This window comes from Pinus tabuliformis, chromosome 6 (genome assembly GCF_031772625.1).
Source record: "Pinus tabuliformis cultivar Carrire ecotype Pingquan chromosome 6, CPIR1, whole genome shotgun sequence".
Lineage (NCBI taxonomy): Eukaryota > Viridiplantae > Streptophyta > Pinopsida > Pinales > Pinaceae > Pinus > Pinus tabuliformis.
The window spans coordinates 205,483,848-205,506,794 of NC_142292.1; the positions used below are offsets into that span (position 1 = coordinate 205,483,848).

The following is a 22,947-nucleotide window of genomic DNA, read 5'->3' on the forward strand; positions in this document are numbered from 1 at the left end:
TTTTGCTGCCACACCAACACCGGTTTTCCGAGTCTCAGTTCTGCAACACTGATACATTTGAACACTGTCACATGGTAATTGAGTTTCTTATATAAAGGGGACGTATGCCATATATGAAGTTTATATGAAATTTATAATGGTGGATTTATATGAGATTTATATGGTGGATTTATATGAGCTTTATATGAGGTGGATTTATATAATGATGGATTTATATGGGTCACATGGTGGATTTGAAATCTTTTGAGAATGCCATTTTGAGTACAATTTTACTGTATATTAGCAGAAGTATTTTTCTATCAGCAAAAGTAATTTTTTTTATAGAATGAATTCAATCATATCCATGGTGGGAATAGTTCTCACTGGCAAGGAGAACTATCCTGAATGGTCCCAGATGATAAAACACACCCTCATTTTCAATGAGTTGTGGAAAAGAGTGTGTGTCGAGAACGGAGACAATGAACCAGTACAGCGTACCTCAGACAAAGAGATCGTCATTTGGAAAAACAAGAACAGCAAAGCTTATGCATTAATCGCAGCATCTGTAAATGAAGAGGTGAGTTGCCATATTTCATCATATTCAACTGCCTTTGAAGCCTTACAAAAGCTGAAAGAACTCTATGACTCACATTCTGCACCTGAAGTTATCCAACTCATTATTAAACTCTTCACTCTTGAACTGCAAAATAATGATCCTCTTGCTCTTGCATCTGAAGTAAAGTCTATAATGCATGATATCAAATCCACTAAAGTTGAATTGGATATTCCTCTTATTGCTTTTCTCAAGGCACTTTATCCTACTTACTCAAATTATCTTGAGTCATTGCAAGCAAATGGAAATCTCAAAGATAAAACCTTTGACTCTCTTGTGACAAAGTTTGCTGAAAGAGAGAAAGCTTTTGGAAAGAAGACAGCCCCTGAATCTTTTGAAGAGGTTGTGTGCCTTGCTCATAAAGAAAAACATCCTGCTCAAGATTCTACAAGAGGACGAGGTGGACAAAGAGGAAGAGGAAGATATTTCAGAGGTGGGGGGGCAGACATTCTCAAGGAGAAAAGGCAGATTTGCACTGCATACGCTGCAAAAGAAATGGATCACATGATGCCTCTACATGCAAGCTACCATTGGACAAAATTGAACAGAACAGAAACCAACAAAAAGGTAAAACTGATGATACAGACAAAGGTAAAGCACCTGAATCCGCTCACTATGTTGAGGCACAATGTAACATTGGAGTAAATGAAGATTTATTTAATGCTTCACTTGATTCTTGAAAAAATGATTGGTTGCTTGATTCAGGAGCAACCTGCCACATGACTCATAGAAAAGATTTTTTTGAAGATGTCACTGACAATGTTGATGGAGCAGTATACTTTGCAGATCAATCACAAATCAAGCCATCAGGGCTTGGCACAATCAGGCTTAAACTGCTTGGTCTTCCAGACTTTCTTCTGCATCATGTTCTATATCTCCCACAGCTCAAGAGAAACTTGTTGTCCTTGGTCCACATCCGCCAGCAAGGTCACTCCATTCATATGTTTGATGGCAAGCTTGAGGTAAGAAAAGCATCTGACCACTCACTTGTCATGAGGGGTATAGAAGAAGAAAGGCTTATCAAGCTGCAAGGAACCTCTGCTCATGCACAACTTTTCTCATACAATTCTCATCATGAAGAAGGTACACTTCCATCAAGTTTATTATGGCATGCTAAATTTGGACATTTGAACTATGACAGTCTCCGCTTGTTGAAGAAAAATGGTCTTGCTGGTTTGCCTACAATTCCTAGGAAACTTAAGCAATGTGATGCTTGCATTCTAAGAAAGCATAGCAAACAGTCTTTTCATGATTCACATTCAAGAGCACATAGGAAGCTTGAACTCATTCATTCAGATTTATGTGGTCCAATGCTTGTTCCTTCTGGTAATGGAAATAAATATATCATGACATTTATTGATGACTACACCAAAATGTGTTGGGTTTATTTATTGAAGAACAAATCTGATGCTTTTCAAACATTCAAGAATTTTCATAAATGGATTGAAAATGATGCACAATCCCATATTGGGTCTATTCGCACTGATAATGGAAAAGAATACACATCAAATGAATTTGAAAACTATCTTCGCCAACATGGGATCAAACATCAAATAACTGTGCCTTATAATCCCCAACAGAATGGTGTAGCTGAAAGAATGAATAGGACAATCTTAAATATGGTATGATCCATACTCTTCTTCAAAAATGTAAAGATAATGTTTTGAGCTGATGTTGTTCTATGTGCTGCATATATAAAGAATAGACGTCCATCTAATGCTATAAGAAACAAGACTCCATATGAAATGTGGTATGGACATGTTCCTTCGGTAAAGCATCTCAAGGTCTTTGGTTCCACCTGTTATGCTTTGATACCAAAGGTACATAGAAACAAACTTGGTGCTAGAAGTCATAGGTGTATCTTTCTAGGGTATTCAAACACCTCCAAAGCATATCGCCTCTATGATGATGAAAATAAGAAATTTGTTGTATCTAGAGATGTAATTTTCCTTGAATCATCCAAAATTGACAATGTTGTTGAGCGGCAACTTGATCGCTTGGATAGATTCGCAAAAGAAAAATCATTTCAAGAATTTGATAATCAGATTCCACATCTTGAAGGGGGGATTCCTATACTAGATCAACATGTGGAATCTTCTTCTGAAGAACACTCTCCCCTGCATGAAACTCCAACAACGGATGATGCTTTAAGTGATGTGATTGACAGAATTGGGAGACTCAATCTTGATTCAGTCCCAACTCAATCAACGGAGCAGCTTGGACCATCTAAAAAAGGTCCCCCAAAGTGGGTGACAAAGACACTTGAAAGTGTTCATCTTGATGAAGTTGGAAAGACAGGAACCAGAAATTCAAACCGGCAAAATGGAGGTGATGTAGATGACTCTAATTCACCTGTTGATATGGGTGTTTCTTATGATTGTGAATTGAACATGTCTACAGATTTTGAACCAACTTCCTTCAAAGAAGCTACTTCTCTTGATGAATGGAAAGAAGCGATGCAAAAGGAGTATGATGCCCTCATAAAGAACGGCACTTGGAGGCTGGTTGATCCTCCATTAGGAACCAAACCAATTCGCTGCAAGTGGGTCTACAAGAACAAGTATAAAGTTGATGGCTCACTTGACAAGCACAAAGCTAGGCTTGTGGCAAAAGGTTTTGCATAGAAGGAAGGGGTCAATTATGAGGAAACTTTTGCCCCCACAACAAAATGGGCTACCATCTGAACACTCTTTGCATTAGCAGCTCAGAACGGTTGGAAAGTCCACCAAATGGACGTAAAAACTGCTTTCTTAAATGAGATTTAAAAGAGAATGTTTTTATGTCTCAGCTAGAAGGATTTGCTATGAAAGGACATGAACATAAAGTATGCAAACTTGTGAAGTCCTTGTATGGCCTCAAACAAGCACCGCGAGCCTGGTATGAAAAACTAACTGAGCATCTTCTGAAACTCAATTTCAAACATTTTGATCTTGATGATGCAACTTTATTTGTCAAGAAAGTTGGCAAAACAGTTGTATATCTTGTGGTATATGTAGATGATCTTTTGATCACAGGGAACAATGAAAGCTACAGTGCATCCATAAAGAAGGAATTGGGGAAAAGTTTTGAAATGACTGATTTGGGCTATGTTCATTATTATCTTGGCATTGAAGTAACCCAACATCCAAAGTCCATATTTCTTTCTCAAAAGAAATACATTGGAGATCTGTTGAACAAGATTGGCATGACAAAGTGCAATCCTCTTACTACTCCAATGGAACAAAACTTAAAGCTCACATCTATTGAAGGAAAAGAATTTGAGGATGCAACAAAGTATAGACAGCTTGTAGGAAGTCTCAACTACCTAACTACTACTAGACCAGACATTTCGTTCGTTGTTGGAATCCACTCCAGGTTTATGCAAAAGCCTTGTGAGGGACATTGGTCTGCTGCAAAGAGAGTTCTAAGGTACTTGAAGGGAACTCAAGACTTTGGAATCAAATATACACAGGTGGACGACTTCAGCTTGATTGGATACTTTGATTCAGACTTCGATGGAGACAAAGAAACTGGGGTATCAACTTCAGGATATGCTATGAGTCTTGGATCAGGAGCTGTCTCCTGGAGATCACGCAAACAATCAGTTCCAGCAGATTCCACAACAGAAGCAGAATATGTGGCAGCCACTGAAGCAACAAAAGGAATTGTGTGGCTCAGGAAAATTCTTGAATATTTGCAGGTAAAACAAGTACAATCAACTCCACTCATGATTGACAACACCTCTGCAATAAATTTGGCCAAGAACCCAAAATTCCATGATCGAACGAAGCACATCAATACTAAATATCATCTAATTCAGCATCATGTTGAGGCCAAAACAATCCATCTCCGTCATAGTTCCACAAATGAGCAAATTGCAGACATCTTCACCAAAGTGCTTGGAAGAGAAAAGCTTGAACGATTCAGAATGATGCTTGGACTCACCAACATCCCTTCAGATTAAGGGGGGGAATGTTGACACCTAATCCTTGTGATTGAGTGAATTTATGTAAATAAATAAATTAGAAATATGAACAGTCATCGGGAGATGAACTGAACAGTCTCTCCCTAATGTATATAACAAACACCTACCTGATGGAATAAATCAGTCGAATCATTTTTGCCTTATGGAGTTACTGCCTGGCCTGACAGGTATGACATGATCTTTGACCCCGTCTAGGATCAGGCACTTCGCCCTTCCCATTGCATCCTCATACTTCTCGTTCTCAGCTGGGTCAACTGGGATAGCCATGGTTTTCAAGGCAAAGTCCTCGATGCGATGTCAATCCAGAACTGCTAGGATCCTGGCCTTCTAGATGACAAAGTTGGAAGCCTCGTCCAACCTGTCCTGATCCCTTAGTCCGTTCACTGCCATTTCAGCTCCTCTTCTGGACTCCCTCTGAGTCTCGACTCCCCTCCTAGAAATCTCCCTCTAAGTCCTGATTTCCCTTCTGGAAATCCTTTGGCCAACTGTCGAACCACTCCTCTCCAATCCTCCTTGCAACTGCAACTCGGATCTGGATTCCTTGGCTAGAAATCCATCGAGGTAGTGACTCCCTCTACCTTGGTCCTGCCTCCTTAGACATTGTTCTGCTTTGACAAAACCAGTGTCCCACCAGCTCCACAAATCACAGTCTACCCACAGCTTCCCAAGCCCTGACGACCGAATAAATTGAGCCTTTCAGGCTCTACGCAATCCCGGCAAAGGCTAAATCTGCTCCTCCTGGCCACAGCATCAATCCTTCCTAGCTGAGAAAGATGATTGGGCACTGCGTAGCTCTGATTTGCCCTTCTTTGCCTCTGCGCTGACCCTCCTCCTGGCTCAAAATGATGACGGAGGCTCTACGTCACTTCCTCTCTTGTTGCTTCAGCTTTGGAATAGCGTTGTCCCTCGGGACAGCTGTTACTTCTGCAAATTTCAGATTTTTGTTGGTGCCTTCATTCCTCCTATGATATGCAACACTCTGATAACATGTTGAAATTTCTAAGTCTAACACATTACAAATCCCTACTGCATTATCTGATTTATTATCTCCTACTTGTTCTTTCCATTAACAAGTTATTTATAAATATAAATACCGAAATAAACACAAATGCAGCCTTAACAAATATACATATCAGCAACTAAAATAACTGAGACAATCACACAAGGGAAACCGTTATTTTTGGACAAACTTCCCTGGAAAAACCCAATGCAGGAAAACTGATGTAGCAGATATGAGGGTTTTAATATTTTGAAGTTTTTGAATACAACTAGGGTGCCAGAAATGGCTCGCCCTTCAGATAATTTCCTTGGCAGAAGTACCTCTTCTCAGAGACAGATATTCTAGCTAATTAGCAACCGAATAATTGATCCCATAGCAACTTCAACAGTTCCTTAGCTGTACAGCGAAAGTTGATCCAAGCTTCTCTCTGGAACTGCATCACCCTCCAAAGACTGCCTCACCCTTTTATGCTCTGCATCTACCTCTCAGCTCCCAGTCTGCCCCACGAAAATCCCTCAGTGTTGCCTCTTCAGCCCAGCGTCAGCTCTGCTAGCCTCTACACAGCCTCTACTGCCTTTGTGTCAGCCTCTTGGTCATCTGTGTCAGCGTCTTGGCCCTAGGCATCTTCTGCGCTAGCCCACTCAGCCTCTACGTCAATCCTAGCTACCTCTGCGTCAGCCTTCCAAGGCTCTACATTGTCTCTCCGACACTTTCTCTGCCTCTCTGATATGTATTCTCGGCCTTCTGCCGAACTGCCCCTCGCTACAACAGATCACTAACTCAATTCTCAGCAAACCCTGCACCAAATAATCGAATTCTTGATCAACTTGGTGTATCTCCAACTGACCCTCAAGCCTCCTCTTATACTTTTCCTATTGACAATTCAACGGCCGAGATTAAGTCCCTAATCAACGGCTAAGATTAGATTTGGCTTGATCCTCGTCATTTAGAACTTTCTCACCCATATTATATTAATACACATTAATATTTTAATTCTCCTAAGTTTAGACTTAGGATCTCATTAAAAATAATAATTATTTTAATATCACTCTATCCGATTGGAATTTCCCCAAATGATTTCAGGGTCTTGGAAATCTTATGTGCCTTAGCCTCTCCACCAATTTTCATGGCTAGAGCACATCCAATGCTACCAAAAATCAACATTATTCACAAGATCTACAAATATACAAGGATTTTAGAAATTTTAAATTTTTGAGAAAAATATTTTTATGGAGTTTTTTCCTTTGAAGAATGGCTAAAAATAATTTAGAAAACCCAATGTATACTATAGCCTTAGCGAAGATTTAATCCACCATATAAATATTTGGAATCCAAGCAACAGTGATCCAAGAGATGAAGTGTTGAGAAATCTAGGGCATGAATAGTTAAAAGATTTCTCTGCTTGATAATTGCTTGTGATATACTTTTACTTCGTAGCTTATAGTATTTTCTTCGTTATGTTATTATTTTGTTCTTTTCATCAAGGCAATTACCAATATGCACAATAAAAGACAAGTGACACAGTATGTAGGGTTGTCAGCCAAGACCAAAACCTCTCACCTCATGAGAGGAAAACCCGATCAAAATTCTTCTTCTAAATCTTCTATTGACGAGTACCAAGACCATGACACAGACCCTTGACTTTAGTATCCTCCCAAGAACCTTGTCACTAACCTTGATGATCTGCCTCTTCCCTTCCTCTACTTTCATCCTGATTTCGAACTGCTTTCCTCAGCTCCTAGAGAAACTCGGTCTCTATCCTTCACACTACTTCTCGACTTCTTTTAGAGAAACTCGGTCTCTATGATCTCACTGGCTTCCTCTAGAGACTCTCGGTCTCTAGATCTCTATCTCGGTTACCCATTACAAGTATCTAGAAGAATCCTTCTTCATTGTCCCAGAAGAGAACTCCTTCGAAGCCCCACAAGAAACCTCTTCTTCACTGCCCTATGAGAAAACTCTTCTTCGTCGATCCCAGAAGAAACTTTATTTGTTATGCCCAGAAGAGTCCTCCTTCACTTGCCCAGAAGAAACCTATCTTCGTACTGCCCAGAAGAATCCTTCTTCACTTGCCCTTCTTCACTTCTTCTTCACACTTCTGCTTGTCGAGATACTTGTCAAATTGCTTGTCTTCAAGTGAGGCCGAGTTAAGCTATATATACACCTCCACACATGCCCTTTAGGCCAACATGATCCCTAGAGGTTAGGTCGACTTCTTATAGCATGTTCTTCCATCGTTGTAGGCCGACTTGAAGAGGATAAGTGACAAGGTCTTGGAGGATACTTTACATAGACAAGATTGACCTTTTACAAAGTGTAACACGACTTCATTACATGACAATGACTAACATTTTATGACTAGATGACAAATAAATCATAAAGACTCTCAATGGGAGTCTTGACTCAAAAATATAATCTCTTGCTCATGAAACCCATGAAGCAAGTCAAATAATTTTATTTTTCTTCCTTACATCTCATTACATAAAATCATAATTACATGTCATTATTAAAACCAAACCTAGTTACACTTTTCAACACTCCCTCTTAACTAGGGAGGTATTCATAATGGTACTTGGACTTTCTCAATCTAAAGAATTTCTCATAAGAAGAATTTGGATTGGTAACTCATTTGTATAGCATCATTTTGATTTGGGGTAGCATCAAATGTGCTCTAGCCACGAAATTTGGTGGAGAGGTTGGGGCATATGAGATCTCCAATACCTAGAAAGGGTTTGGGCAGATTCTAAACAGTTCAGGAGATATTAAAATAATTAATATTTTTAATGGAGTCCCTAAGTCTAAACTTATGGAAAATAAAATATTAATGTGAATTAATATGAAACTGTGTTAGAATGGTCCAAAAGACATGGATCAAGCTAGATCTAATCTTAGCCATTGGTTAGGGACTTAATCTCGGTCGCTGATATGTCAACGAGAAAAGTATAAGAAGAGGCTTGAGGGTCACTTGGAGAGTACACCAGAGTGATTAGTCATTCTATTCTTTAGAACGGGGTTTGCTAAGAGAATTAGAATTAGTGATCGGGAGATGCAACTGAGGAGCATTTGAGTACAAAGAGACAGAGAGGCAGAGATAGTTCCGAGTGAGCAACGCAGTAGCCAGGGAGAGTGACGGAGAGCTAGCCAGGGCTCACGCAGATGTAACTGGGAGCTACGCAAAGCCTTAGAGAGGCCAGCATTGCTGACACAGAGCCATCTGGGGGGACGCAGGGCCAGCGCTGGGCAGAGAGGGGCTGACGCAACCGAGAGAGAGGCTGACGCTGGGGTTTCTGGGGCAGATTTGTGCTAAGTAACTGCCGGAAGGTTTATCTAGGGTTTCAGCCAGGAGATTTTTCAGAAACTAAGAGGCATTACTGCCAAGGAAATTCTCTGTTGGGTAGGTCAGTTTCGGCACCCAGATTGTACTCTGATATTGCTTAATAAGACAACCCTCAGATAGCTGCACTAGTTTTCCCACATTGGGTTTTTCTGGGGACATCAGTGCAAAAATAATGGTGTCATATGGTGTGATTGTTTTGTTTCCTTTAGTTACTGATCTGTAATATGTTGAGCATGCACTAGTGTTTATTTTCAATATTTACATTGTAAATAACTTGTTAAGTTAAATAACAAGTAGGTAGGAATAAATCAGATAAAGTGCATGGAGGGTGTCTAGCTAAGTAAACTTAGAAACTTCAACATGGTATCAGAGCGTGATTGCAGATCACAGGAGGACTAAGGACATCAGTCGAGCGGAGCCATAGCAGCAGAAAACAGTTGTCCCGAGGTGACAAAAGTTGTTTCTAGCAAAGCAGCAACAAGGGAAGGGTGACGCAGTGCCTGGGTCATCAAAGGTGAGCCGGGAAGAGGCAGCGCAGAGGCCAAGGAAGGCAAAGGGAGCCTCACGCAGTAGCTGGGAGGGCTGACGCAATTGGCTAAGGAGGTCGGGTTGCTGGTGTCAGGATTGCGCAGAGCCTGGGAGCTCTCACCTTCAGGTTGCTAGGGTTTAGAAGGCTGTGGGAATATTGTAGAGTGGAGCTGGTGAGGTATTGTAGTCAAAACAGTACTTGACAGAGCAAGGCCAAGAGGAGTTGCTACCGAGGGTTTCTAGTCGAGGAACCCGGATCAATGGTGCAGTTGCACAAGACGATCAGAGTAGGGGGCATCTCGACAGCGACAGAAGGATTTCCAGGAGGGAAATCAGGACTCAAAGGGAGTCCAGAAGAGAACTTCCAGACAGGAAGTAGAGACTCAGAGGAGTCGAACAAAGAACTTCCAGGAGGGAAGTAGAGGAGCATCATGGCACTACACGGAGTAAGAGACTAGGATAGACTGGACGGAGCATCGAACTTCGTAGTCTGGAAGGCCAAAATCTTATCCGTACTTGACAGAAATCGTGTCAAGAACTTCGCCTTGAAGGTAATAGCTATCCCAGTCGACCCCAATGATAACAACAAGTACGAAGAGGCAATGGCGAGGGCCAAGAGCATCATCCTTGACGGGGTCAAGGATCATGTAGTACCACACATAGCCGAGAAAGAAACAGCATTTGACATGTGGGAGGCTATCAAGAAATTGTACCAGCATGCTTTTGTGCAGAGAAGAATGCAACTTGAGAATCAGTTGAGGTCGTATCAGATGAAGAAGGGAGAATCGATTGACACCTTCCTCGGAGAATTGAATGAGATCCGAGATTAGTTGACTGCTATAGAAGCGACATCGGATCAGGAGTTGATGGTGAGGACAGCCCTGAATGTTGTCTCAGAAGACTGGGAGGTATTTGTCTAGAGTATACTGGACAGAGGGACTCTCCCACCTTGGGAAGAGATGTGGGCAGCTCTTCGCTAGGAAGCGATCAGATGGCAATCGAAGACAGGTAGCAGCAGCAAGGGATTCAAAGTCAAGCAGGAGGAGGAAAATGTTGCCCTAGCATTTGAGGGAAAGCAAGAAAAGCGGAAGAAGAAAGATCTCTCCAAGATCAAGTGCTTCCACTGTGGGGAGTTGGGTCATTATGCAATCCAGTGTCCAAGGAAGAAGAGTAAGGGAGAGTCTTCCGAGACTAAGGCAGCGCCAGCACGGGCAGAGAAGGAAGTTTTGACAGACGATGATTGTGCCATGAGTGCACACACACCACTTGAGCGAAAGTGGGGAGACATCGAGCTGTAGTCAGGCGGACTACATGCGATGAGGGGCAAGATCCTTGAGGTACCCAGAATCTTGGATTAGACCTTGCTACGGGAGCCCCGAAGAGGAGTAGCAAGACTGGCTGAGTCGGGGGGAGATGGATGCAGATGAAGCAGCAGAGAGAGCTACAGTGCAGGAGTCTCGAGACAGCACGAGGCTAGCAAGTTGCAGCGGTGCGAGAGGCACAGGAGTGTTGCACCAGTGCAGGGTGGCACAGAGAGGTGTGCAACAGTGCGAGATGCAGGGAGTTGTTGCAGCAACGCAGAGGTCAGAAAGGGAGTACTTGTCAGCAGCAGAGAGAGCTTCAGCATCAGTGGGTGTCTCTAGCCCAACAGAGAGGTCAGATTGGGAGATCAGTTACTTACTTCTCAGTAACTGAGTTGCAGTGTAGCAATGGGAAGCACGATGCAACATGATGAGAGGAGGTGCAGTGCAGATGCAGTGTTGGGAGAAAGGACCAGTAGCACCACGAATGCAGAGGGAGTTATCGTACAGATGAAGCAGTGGCAGTGGTAGAACCATGGGCAGCAGTACAGGATACAGCAGTGCAGAGGATGGTGGGCAGCAGGCCTAGCGTCAGCACAGGGACCAATGCCGGATGATCACGGTGATACTCAGTAAGGAGTATTACTAGAGCACACTCCTCACTAAGAGGGAGTGTTGATTTGGGGTAGCATCGGATGTGCTCTAGCCAAGAAATTTGGTGGAGAGGTTGGGGCACATGAGATCTCCAATACCCAGAAATGGTTTGGGCAGATTCTAAACAGTTCAGGAGATATTAAAATAATTAATATTTTTAATGGAGTCCCTAAAACTTAGGGAAAATAAAATATTAATGTGGATTAATATGAAACTGTGTTAGAATGGTCCAAAAAGACATGGAATAAGCCAAATCTAATCTTAGTCGTTGATTAGGGACTTAATCTCAGTCGTTGATATGTCAACGAGAAAAGTATAAGACAAGGCTTGAGGGTCACTTGGAGAGTACACCAGAGTGATCAGTCATTCTATTCTCTAGAGCGGGGTTTGCTAAGAGAGTTAGAATTAGTGATCGAGAGATGCAACTGAGGGGCATTTGAGTAAAGAGAGACAGAGAGGCGGAGATAGTGTCGGGAGAGCAGCGCAGTAGCCGGGGAGAGTGATGCAGAGCCAGCCAGGGCCACGCAGAGGCAGTCGGGAGCTGCACAAAGCCTCAGAGGGGCCAGCGTTGCTGACGCATAGGGCTAGAGGGCTGACGCAGGGCCTCCTAAGGCTGATGCAGACCCATCCGAGGTGACGCAGGGCCAGCGCTGGGGAGAAAGGGGTTGACGCAGTCCAGAGAGAGGTTGATGTTGGGGTTTTAGGGGCAGATTTGTGCTGAGTAGTTGCTGGAAGGTTTACCCGAGGTTTCAACCAGGAGATTTGTCAAAAACTGAGAGGTATTACTGCAAAGGAAATTCTCTATTGGGTAGGCCAATTTCGGCACCCAGATTGTACTCTGATATTGCTTAATAAGAAAACCCTCAGATAGTTGCACCAATTTTCCCACATTGAGTTTTTCCGGGGACATTAGTCCAAAAATAATGGTGTCATATGGTGTGATTGTTTCTGTTTCCTTTAGTTGTTGATCTGTAATATGTTGAGCATGCACTAGTGTATTTTCAATATTTACATTGTAAATAACTTGTTAAGTCAAATAACAAGTAGGTAGGAATAAATCAGGTAAAGTGCATGGAGGGTTTCTAACTAAGTAAACTTAGAAACTTCAACACATCATATCAACCAGCATTGGTACATAGCAAGGCCTTGACTAACAGCGCCTTATCTCCACAAGATCTGAGCTCAATGTTGGTGAGACTAATGATTTATAGATACTCTCATCATTGTCTCTGTCGGAACACCCCTGCCCGAGCACTGAGGGTGTGTTCCATGAGGACTATTCTTATCTTGGACTCTCCAACCCTCAAAGAATATTGGTTCTCCACGACTACACTTTCTGTTGGATGCCCTATCTAATCCTCAAAGAATATCAGATGCCAAATGATTACCCAATCCTCCATTCTGTCTTCCTAGGTGAAGACTAGAATGACATGTCGATCTCTCCCTATCAAATAGGGAGGACATATTCCAATAAAGGAATGTACTCATTCCTACCAAAAAGGAATGTACCTAACCTCCCTCTTGGCTTAGGAATTTCCAAGTTTCTTCCAAGTAAGAAACTTCTTTACAAGCTCCCTCTTAACTAGGGACCTACAGCAGCTCCTCATGTGGAACAACCAGTTGCCTGAAGAACTCCTCTCTTCTTCGATGTCATCAATTTATTTTGTCATGGAGTCTTCATCTTTTGGGTCCTCCTTCATAGGGCACAAACCATTCATCACTTTCATCCATGAGTTAGTCATGTCTTTATTTCATCAGAAAGTGATCCATCAGATTTCCATTTCGCTTTGCTTCATGTCATGCTATTTTCATGCCATATTTTCCAAAAGGATCTTAAATCCTTCAATATGGTCCTCTTGGAAGTTATCCACAGATCTTCCCTTTGGTAGTCCTACATAAGCCCATCTAGATACTAGTTCAAATAAATGAACACTTGAATCAAACATTACCTTTGTGGTGGTCTTTCATCATGACATCTTCCTGTAAGTATCAGCATCCCGCATATAGACTGACACATTTCCCAAAGATATTCATTGTCAAGGGTATCCATCTTTTCCATCAGAGTCTTCATATCTTTCCAGGGGATATTCTAGTCAAATCTTCTTGGACTTCGGATGTTGAATGCCTTCTACCTGTGTTGCATACTTTCATGATCTGTTCCTATCTTGTCACACTTCATTCCTAGGAGCTTCCAATCGAATTTCCTCAATTGTAGTCAGCGTCCTCATGATTCATATGAGAACATATTATGTTGATTTCATCTAGTGTGACTTATGCTTTTCTGTAATATTTAAGAGGAGTAGATCCTTTCATCTTTTGATCATGTTTCCAAATATGGAAATAGTGATCCATATTATCTGCAAACATATGACATGACTTTTATAATAACCTATCTAAGCATACACACCTCACCTTTTGTTTTAGTTCATCCAAACTTCTTGTAGTAGATTCATTTGAACGAAAGAACTTTATCCCTTAGACCTACTTTCCTGCTATGTCATCATACCATCATCCCTTGAATCCCATGTTGAAAAGTGTAACTAGGTTCGGACTTCATCATGACATGTAAATATGATTTTATGTAATGAGATATAAATAACAAAAATGAAATTATTTTATTGACTTGCTTCATGGATTTCAGAGCAAAGATTTTGTTCTTGCGTCAAGACTCCCATTGAGAGTCTTTAGGATTTATTTGTCATCTAGTCATAAAATGTAAGAGTCAATGTCATGTCATGAAGTCATGTTACACTTTGTAAAAGGTCATCTTGTCTATGTAAAAGTATCTTCCAAGAACTTGTCACCTAACCTCTTCAAGTCGGCCTACAACGATGAAGGAATATGCTAGAACAAATTGGCCTAAAGACCCATTAAAGACATGAATAAATAGCCTAACTCGGCCTCATTTGTAGACACACAATTCGGACAAGAAATTCGATCTGATTTCAACTAAAGAAGTGCAAAAACAAGGCAGAAGAAAGGTACAAAGAGAGGACTAGAAAGAAGTGCAAAGAAGAGGTGGAAGGAAGGTGTGAAGAAAGAGAAGTTTCTTCCGGGCATACGAAGAGGATTCTTCTGGGTATGCGAAGTAGAATTCTTCTTGGATCTGCAAAGTAGGGTTTCTTCTGGGATAGCAAAGGAAGGAATCTTCTGGGGCAGTAAAGGAAAGACTCTTCTGGGTAATCAAGACCGAGTTTCTCTATAGAAGACCTAGAGACCAAGATTCTCTAGGGAAGTTGTGAAGGTGCAGTGGAAAAGGATAGAGACCGAGTTTCTTTAGGAAGAGCCAAAAAGGAGCAATTCTAGATCAAGAAGAAAGGTGAAGGAAGGAAGAGGCTGAGCATCTAACCATGAAAATTGGTGGAGAGGCTAAAGCACATGAGATCTCCAAGACCCATAAATGGTTTGGGCAGGTTCTAATCGGTTTGGGAGATATTAAAATAATTAATATTTTTAGTGAAGTTCCTAAGTCCAAACTTAGGAAAAATAAAATGTTAATGGGCATTAATATAAAACTGGGTTAGAAGGTGGCCCATGGGGTTTTGGATTGACGGTGAATGGGTGCGCTGTTAAGGCACTCCTTGCGATAGGTCAACGGTTCAAATCCCCCATGGGTACTTAGGTTAGTCTTAACTAGGAAAAAAAAAAAAAACTGGGTTAGAAGGTTCCAAAAGTCATGGATCAAGCCAAATCTAATCTTAGCCGTTGATTAGAGATTTAATCTCGGCCGTTGAAGGACCAATAGGAAAAGTATAAGAGGAGGCTTGAGGGTCAGTTGGAGAACACACTAAAGTGATCAGTCATTCATTTTGCTAGACCGGGGTTACTAAGCAAAAGTGAATCAGTGATCAGCAGCGAAAGGCAGTGAGTACTGAACAAAGAGTCAGAGATAGTGCTGAGAGACCATCGCAGAGGCATAGAGCGAGAAGCAGCAGCTAGAGCAGGCCACGCAGAGCCCAACAGAGACAGCGTAGAGGCCAGAGTGACTGCGTCATCCACGCAAAGAGCAGTTGGAGTGACACAGAGTGTCCCAGAGGCTGCGCAGTGCCTCAGAGGGCTGACGCAGAGGCCAGAAGGGCCAGCGCAATGCTTCAGAATCGTTGGAGAGGGTTTCGTGGGATAGGTTTTATGAATACCTGTTTCTGAATATAGAGGTATTGTTGCCGTGTATTTTTCTCTATTAGGTGAGTTGATTAGGCACCCAATTGTACTCAAGGAAATACTGCATAATAAACCCTCAGAATAGCTGCACCGGCTTTCCATATTGGGTTTTTCCGGGGACATTTGTCCAAAAATAACGATGTCACTTGTGCGTTTGTTTTCTTTCAGTTGTTGATGTGTAGATGTTGTGATTGTATTGTGTTTATTTCAGTATTTAAATGTTTTAGATAACTTGTTCAGAATTTACAAGAAGAAGAAATAAACCAGTAGAATACAGATTAATTTTCTAACGGATAGACTTAGAAAATTCAACAGGGTCTGTGTCAAGGTCTTGGTACTTATCAATTAAAGATCTAGAAGAAGAATTTTGATTGGGTTTTCCTCTCAAGATGTGAGAGGTTTTGGCCTTGGTTGAAGAAGCCTACATACTGTGCCACTTGTCTTTTATGCATATTGGTAATTTTCTTTATGAAAGGACACATTAATAAGCTAATGAAGAAAATACTGTAAGATTAAGAAGTAAAAGTGCATCACAGGAAATTATCAAGAAGAGAAATTGTTAACTCTAAATGCCCTAGATTTCTCAACATGGTATCAGAGCTTAGGTGTTGAAGACAAGAAGGGGAAGTCAAAACAAGTTGACGCACAAGAATTGATCTTCAAAGAAAGCATCAAAGTAAGTAGAAGGCTATCAACAAGATCAAGATCTACATCAAAGAAACCCTAGATCGAAGAAGGCAGAAAGAAAGATCAAAACCCTAGAAGCACTTCATATATCATCACATCATCAAAGGAGTGAAAGCTCTTCAATTCAAGAAGGATCGTGAATCAAGCTCTCTCTCTCATCAATCACTTAAGAAGAAGGCCCTCTATCAACATCGAGGTTAAGGAGGAAGCAAGCAACAATCTTACAAGTAAGTCTATGACTATATCTAATAATATCAAAATGTCTTTTTGGAAGGAAAGCAATAAATTGGTTGGGGCTGTAAATTTCCTTGCATGGAAGAAAATAATTGACCTAAATCTCATTGAGAATGATGTCATGGATCACATTAAGGGATCAATAACCCAGCCCCCAAAAGAAGATACTCAAACTCATGCTAGATACATGAAGGGGGAAATGAGAGCCCAAAGGATTCTTATAAAATCTATAAAAAGACTCTAATCCCATATGTATCAAAATTAGAGAATGCAAAAGCTATATATGACAAACTGGTAGAGTTATTTTCCGTAAGTACCGTAGGAGAAGTAATCTCCTTAAGACAAGAAGTCTAGAAACTAAAGATATCCAAAGGTAATTTTGAGTTGAGGTGTTCATTGATTATTTTTGAACTAACATCTAGTTGGGCTTATGTAGGACTACCAAAGGGAAGATCTGTAAATGAATTCCAAGTAGATCATATAGAAGTAATGTCCTTCCGAAATATGGCATGAAAGCAGAATCACATGAAGCAAAGCCATATGGAAAATCTGATGGATCACTTTCTGATAAGTTGAGGACATGACTGACTCATGGATAAAAAGTGATGGATGATATGCGCCCTATATAGAAGTTCCCAAAGATGAAGACTCCTTGACGAAGAAGAAATTCATGATATCTTAGGAAGGAGCTCTTCGAGCAGTTTGATGTTTCGGGATCTCCACATGAGGAGTTGCGGTAGGTCCCTAGTTGAGAGGGAGCCTGAAAAGAAGTTTTTTACTTGGAAGAAACTTGGAAATTCCTAAGCAGGAAGCTTAGGTACATTCCTTTGTGATAAGGAATGAGTACATTCCTTTATTGGAATATGTCCTGGTTTGAAAAAGAGAGATAGACGTGTCGTTATGATCTTCACCTGGGAACACAGAATTGAGGATTGTGTAATCATTTCGCATCTAATACTCTTTGGGGATGAGATAGGGCATCCCATGGAGGAGTAGTCGTGAAGAACCGATATTCTTTGAGCACTAGGGAGTCCAAGATAAGAATAGTTCTCATGGAACATATCCTGAGTGAACCCAGGTGGGATATGTTCCTAGAGAGACAATGATGAGTGTGTCTATAAATCATTGGTCTCACCAACATTGGGCTCAATATCTTGTGCAGAGATGGAGTTGTTAGTCAAGGCCTTGCTATATAACAATGTTGATTGATATGATACTATACAAATGAGTTACAAGTCTGAATTCTTTTTATGAGAGATTCTTCAGATTGAGAAATTCCAAGTACCATTATGAATACCTCCCTAGTTAAGAGGGAGTGTTGAAAAGTGTAACTAGGTTCGGTCTTCATAATGACAGGTAAATATGATTTTATGTAATGAGATGTAAATAAAAAAAATGAAATTATTTTATTGACTTGCTTCATGGGTTTCATGAGCAAGGATTTTGTTCTTGAATCAAGACTCCCATTGAGAGTCTTTAGGATTTATTTGTCATTTATATTGATTTTTGGTAGCATTTGATGTGCTCTAAGTCTCAAATTTTGCAGGGAGGCTTGGGCAAATGTATTCCAAAGAACCCAGAAAGCGTTTTTGGAAATTCCACCTGTTGACCACTACGTGTCAACGACCCATAGCAGTACACCCCCTTTTCTCGCAAATGGGATAGTGCCTGATCGACGTGTCTATGCCGTTCAACTATCATCATCAGCGTGATCATCATGTTATATTGTAAACCCTTTCTGCATGTGTAAATTGTAAATAATCTCAGCAGATCTGTGTCGTATATGTAATTGCCTAGGTAAACCTAATTTTCTGGTGACGATTTATATTCCGAGAGGGTTTTTGTGTCATCAATCCATTCTCGGATGGTCGGCAGATTTTTCCTTCAACCTTACCTCAAAGCCGGAGTGGATTTTGTCACTGGGATCTTAGGGGAGTCCTAGTGTTCTAGATCGAGCCTATGTAAAAGTGATTTGGGAATAATTCTAACTATTTGGTTGATTATTTATTACAAATTGCTTGGTCTGCTGGATTATATTTGTGTCGCAGAATTGGTTAGTCTGTGAGGGTTTTCCCCCTTGAGATGTAAAAAATGTGAAATCATGATGTAAAGTGTCTTGAGGGTTGGAAAAATAATTCATCCCCTCATAGGTTAATTAATTAAATTTTCTGGCCAAAAATTTAATTAAAATCCTAAGCCAGAAATTTAAGTAATTCTCGGTCCTAGATAAATTTAAATTCTCCAAAGGCAAAATTCGTTTGTCCTTAGAAAATTAAAGTTTAAGAGGTCCAAGGACTAAGGTAAATTAATTATTTTGCTAAATTTTAAGCCTTTGGTCCCTGGGGTTAAGTCAAAGTCAAAATTTTGAGGAAATTAATTCAAAATTTTAATTTTTGAATTAATTAAAATGCATTTAATTGAAAATTTCGAATTTCCTCAATAATTTAAAATTTCGACGGATGAGATTAAAAGAAATTTTAATCCTCATCAACGGTCGAGATTGCTTTGACGAGGATCACTCGAACTAGCCGTTGGAGGATTTATCTTTAAATAGGAGGTCATTTGTTAGTTGAGATCAACCGATCTTTTGATCGTGTACTAAGCGAAAAGCTCTCTTGTAATTTTTTTATGAGTAATAAAGAAAGACTTTGGGGTTAATTTCTGTTGGTGTTACTCTTCGTGGAAATATTGTAAGATGTGTCATTTTCATGCATAGATTTCTTTTTAGCCATTGATGATAGCTTTCTGAAGAGTGATTCGAGTACAGGTATCTTACTCAGTCGCTGGAGTTTGAATGATAATTTAAGTTTGAATATAATAGCAGGTATCTCTATTAAATCTGAATTTTATTATCGTTTTCTCGCTCTATGTTGATGGCTGAATTGAGTTTTGCAGGAAAGTCTTGATTTTTTTAGATCATCAGGCGTTTGGGGAAGTTCTTGGTTGAACCAACCAACTCCCGATCCGTCTTTTCTGAAGATCCCAGCTTAAATTTGATCCTGGGCTTATCATAAGATATTTTTTATGGATGATGCTTGAAGGGTTTTGAGCTCAGTACCTCCTCTAAAATTCAAAATATTTAATTTTTCTATGCTAAATCGATAGATTTGGCTGTTGAGAGCCTCAGATTATCAGATCTGGGAGCGGATTTTGACTCACACTCCCTAGATCTGATAGATCTGTCATTTATGTACATAGATCTGTAATTATTTTCAGTTTTCTAACTTAGGTTTTCTGGGCTTTAGTTTTTTGGGTCATTGTATATATCGTTTGGGTGTTTCTTTTTGTCCTGCAGCTATAGATCTGAAGCAGAAAACTGTGCAGAGTCCAGATCTAGGCCCTGGAGGGTAAGATCTGGATCTCTAGGGTTCATCAACATCATTTTTGCAGGGATCATATCCAGATTTTGCAGTCCAAGGGTTTAAATTTATTTATTTTCAGCTCTCGAAATTTCGTGAGGGTTTCATTAAAAAATCTAAAGCAGAAGGGTTTAAATTTTTAATTAAGATTTCTAAAAAAATATTAAAGGGTTTCTGGGCTACCAATTTGCTGGTTGTTTCCTTCGGTTTGCGGCATGATTTGTGGAGTTCACTGTGCATTTTGATTTATTTATTTTTTTAGAGGGCTCACAGTCATTTTGCTACCGCTGCAAATCTGCAAGCCTCGTTTTTTTTTTGCTGCCTAGGGTTTTCAACAGAAATTTTTAGATTTGTTTTGCTGCCTTGGGTTTACTGTTACTGGTTTTTTTGTTTGTTTTTTTTGGGTCTCTAGGAGATTTCGGAATTGTTTACTTGTGGCTGCTGGCATTGCCTCATTCATCCATCTTCAACCTGCAGTTCGACCCTTTTCTCCAATCCCGCAGTTTCTCCTCTTCACGTGGCTCTCTTTCTTGCTGCCCACACTCCATCCATCTGTATGCTCCGTATAACCCTCATATCCGCATCCTTTTCACACTGCATGCTCATCCTTTTCACGCTGTCTGTCTGCGTCCAAGCACCTGCAAACAACAAACATCATAAGCTTCTCCTCTCTGCTTTCTGGCAGCAGCTCTCCCTTTTATGATTTCTCCATCTCCCTCAGCCCTATCTACGTTGTATCTTCTTGCCTCAATCCGCTGCCTTCTATCCTCGTTGCTTGTTCCATCTCCCTCAGTCACCCCTTCGTCCAACCTTCAGCCACCTATCCAAACCCTCACAGTCTAATCCTTTCTCCTTATTTGCGTGAGCCCCATCTCCCTGCATCTCCGTCCGGTCCTCCTCTCCCGCTGTCTCATTCTCCTCGCTGCGCCATTCAGCCCACCTCCATTGCCCTTCCGTTCTAGCTCGAATTCCTTCCAATGTCGAACGCAAACCTGCACAACAACAAACACAAAGCATTTCTATTTCTTTACTTTTGGATGTATTACGTTAGGTTTCATTTTTTGGGTTTAGTTTAGTTTTGGGTTAGTAAATAGTTAGGGTATATATATTTTTGATTTCATTAAAACTTAGGTTAGGTTTCATTAAAAATAATAAATTTCGATTTAGTTTTTTGTTCCATTTTTTTTTATGATTTCAATTTTATATTAAAAAAATCTAAAAACATTAAAAAAGGTCCTAAAAATCTAATAAATTTAAAAAAGAATCTTAAAAATTAAAAATCTAAAAATTAAAACATTAAAAGATCTAAAAACTTTTAAAATTTAAAATTCTTAAAATCTAATATATTTAAAAAATTCATAAAAAATTAAAAAATTCTAAAATTTTTAAATTTGTGATTAAGGATTTGAAATAAATTAAGGTGTTTTCGCTTAAATATTAAAATTTTTAATGTGGCCTATGGCCCATTAAAAATTTCTATTTCGGTTTTTTTTAACCCGTTGATTTGTTTTACTTCTTTAGTATCGCCTAAGGAATAATTAAGATTTGAATTTGAAGTTCCTTAGTGCCGTTAAATGCATGTTTTTCTATGGTCGAGGTGCAATAAATGTTTTAAATCACACTGATTGTTTGAAAAGGTTTATTAAATCTAGATCTGGGTAGTTAATGAAAATCATCTTAAATCTAGGATCGAAACTGGTTAGCATTTAAATTTCATGGTTGTTTAAAGTATTTGGATCTCTTGAAATTTGATTGCTAGAACATTGTGCATCTGTTGAATATCTTGCATCTATTAAAATCCATCGTCATTGCTTGAATTATTTAATGCTCATTACATGTTAGACATTTGGCAAATATTTTCAAGCATTTGTTAAAGAATTTTGTCGTGGAATTACAATAGATTGTGCATCTTTGTCTCCTAAGCTAAGCATATTTTTTGAGCATCTGTTGATATTGATATTAATTGCAAAGAAGTTTTGTTCTCTTTGAGCTATAACTGTATCATGGAAATTTTGAAATACGCTGGTGTTTTAATTGTAATATCTTCAAAAGTTTATCTTTTAAGTCTTCATCCATGAAGCGAGCATTTCATTTGGGTAATTGAGGGCTTTTTGCGACATAAGTGTTTTCCCATCCTTGAGTCTAACTTCATCTCATCTTCCGGTGAATTTGCATATAAGTTGACTTTGCATAGATAAAATTTACTTCCAAGCATAAGCTTGGTCGATAGACAGAAAGATCTCCATCCATCTTTTCTTGAGAAGCATGTTTGAATAGTACTTAAAACAGTGACCTTGCAGTCATCAAAGCCACAGTTCTCTGCAGTGCCGGAGGCACCAGGTATGTTAGAAGTTCAAGAGAGATATCGTTAATCACACCTTAGTGTGCTTCTCCTGATCTTCTCTCTGCCAATTACTACGAAATCAGGCTCAACACAAAAGGATTGGAGGGTTCACATTTAAATATGCATTTAAACTAAAATTAACCAAGATTCTTGCATCTCACATTAGTTTTAGGATTTCCATTTCATATAAGATAGTCATTCATCTAAGCAGCAGTTGCTAATTGATTACTTGATCTTAATTTCTCTTGCAAGATCATTGACTCCATAAGGCACTGGTATCAATCGTTTAAAATCTAATCAAATCCTAGGCCTTGCTAAATCTTAATCAAGTACTTGATCGCTTCGCTATGTCTCCTGAAATGGTTGGTTCCCAACTAGTTCTTCTTCATTCCATTTTTCCATGGGGTCTACCCCCCGTAGTCTATTGTAGGGAGACAACTTAAACGAAGAGATTGGGGATCAGGGTGACAGCCCCCGATCTAAGCGTTGTCATGGTGCCTATACATTCTATGCGACAACACCACCCAAAAACAGTTTTATTAAAATAATTAATTATTTTTAATGGGAACCTAAGTCTAAACTTAGGAAAATAAAATAATTAAAGGGTATTAATATAAACTGTGGGTGTAACTTCTAAAATAAGATGAGGATCAAGCAGAAATGATCTTAGTCATTGATTAGCTTCTAATCTGGGCCGTTGAATGTCAACGAGGAGATTATTTAAGGAGGCTTGAGGGTCACTTGGAAAAACACACAGTGAGTTCAAAACGATTTTTTGAAGCAGAG

The 22,947-nt window shown here is 39.9% G+C and overlaps 1 protein-coding gene across 1 annotated transcript in view; it reads right to left on the reverse strand.

Moving 5' to 3' along the window:
- Positions 1-22,947, reverse strand: part of ATMND1 (Mnd1 family protein) — a 276,194-nt gene that overhangs the window by 110,970 nt on the left and 142,277 nt on the right. The window lies entirely within an intron of this gene.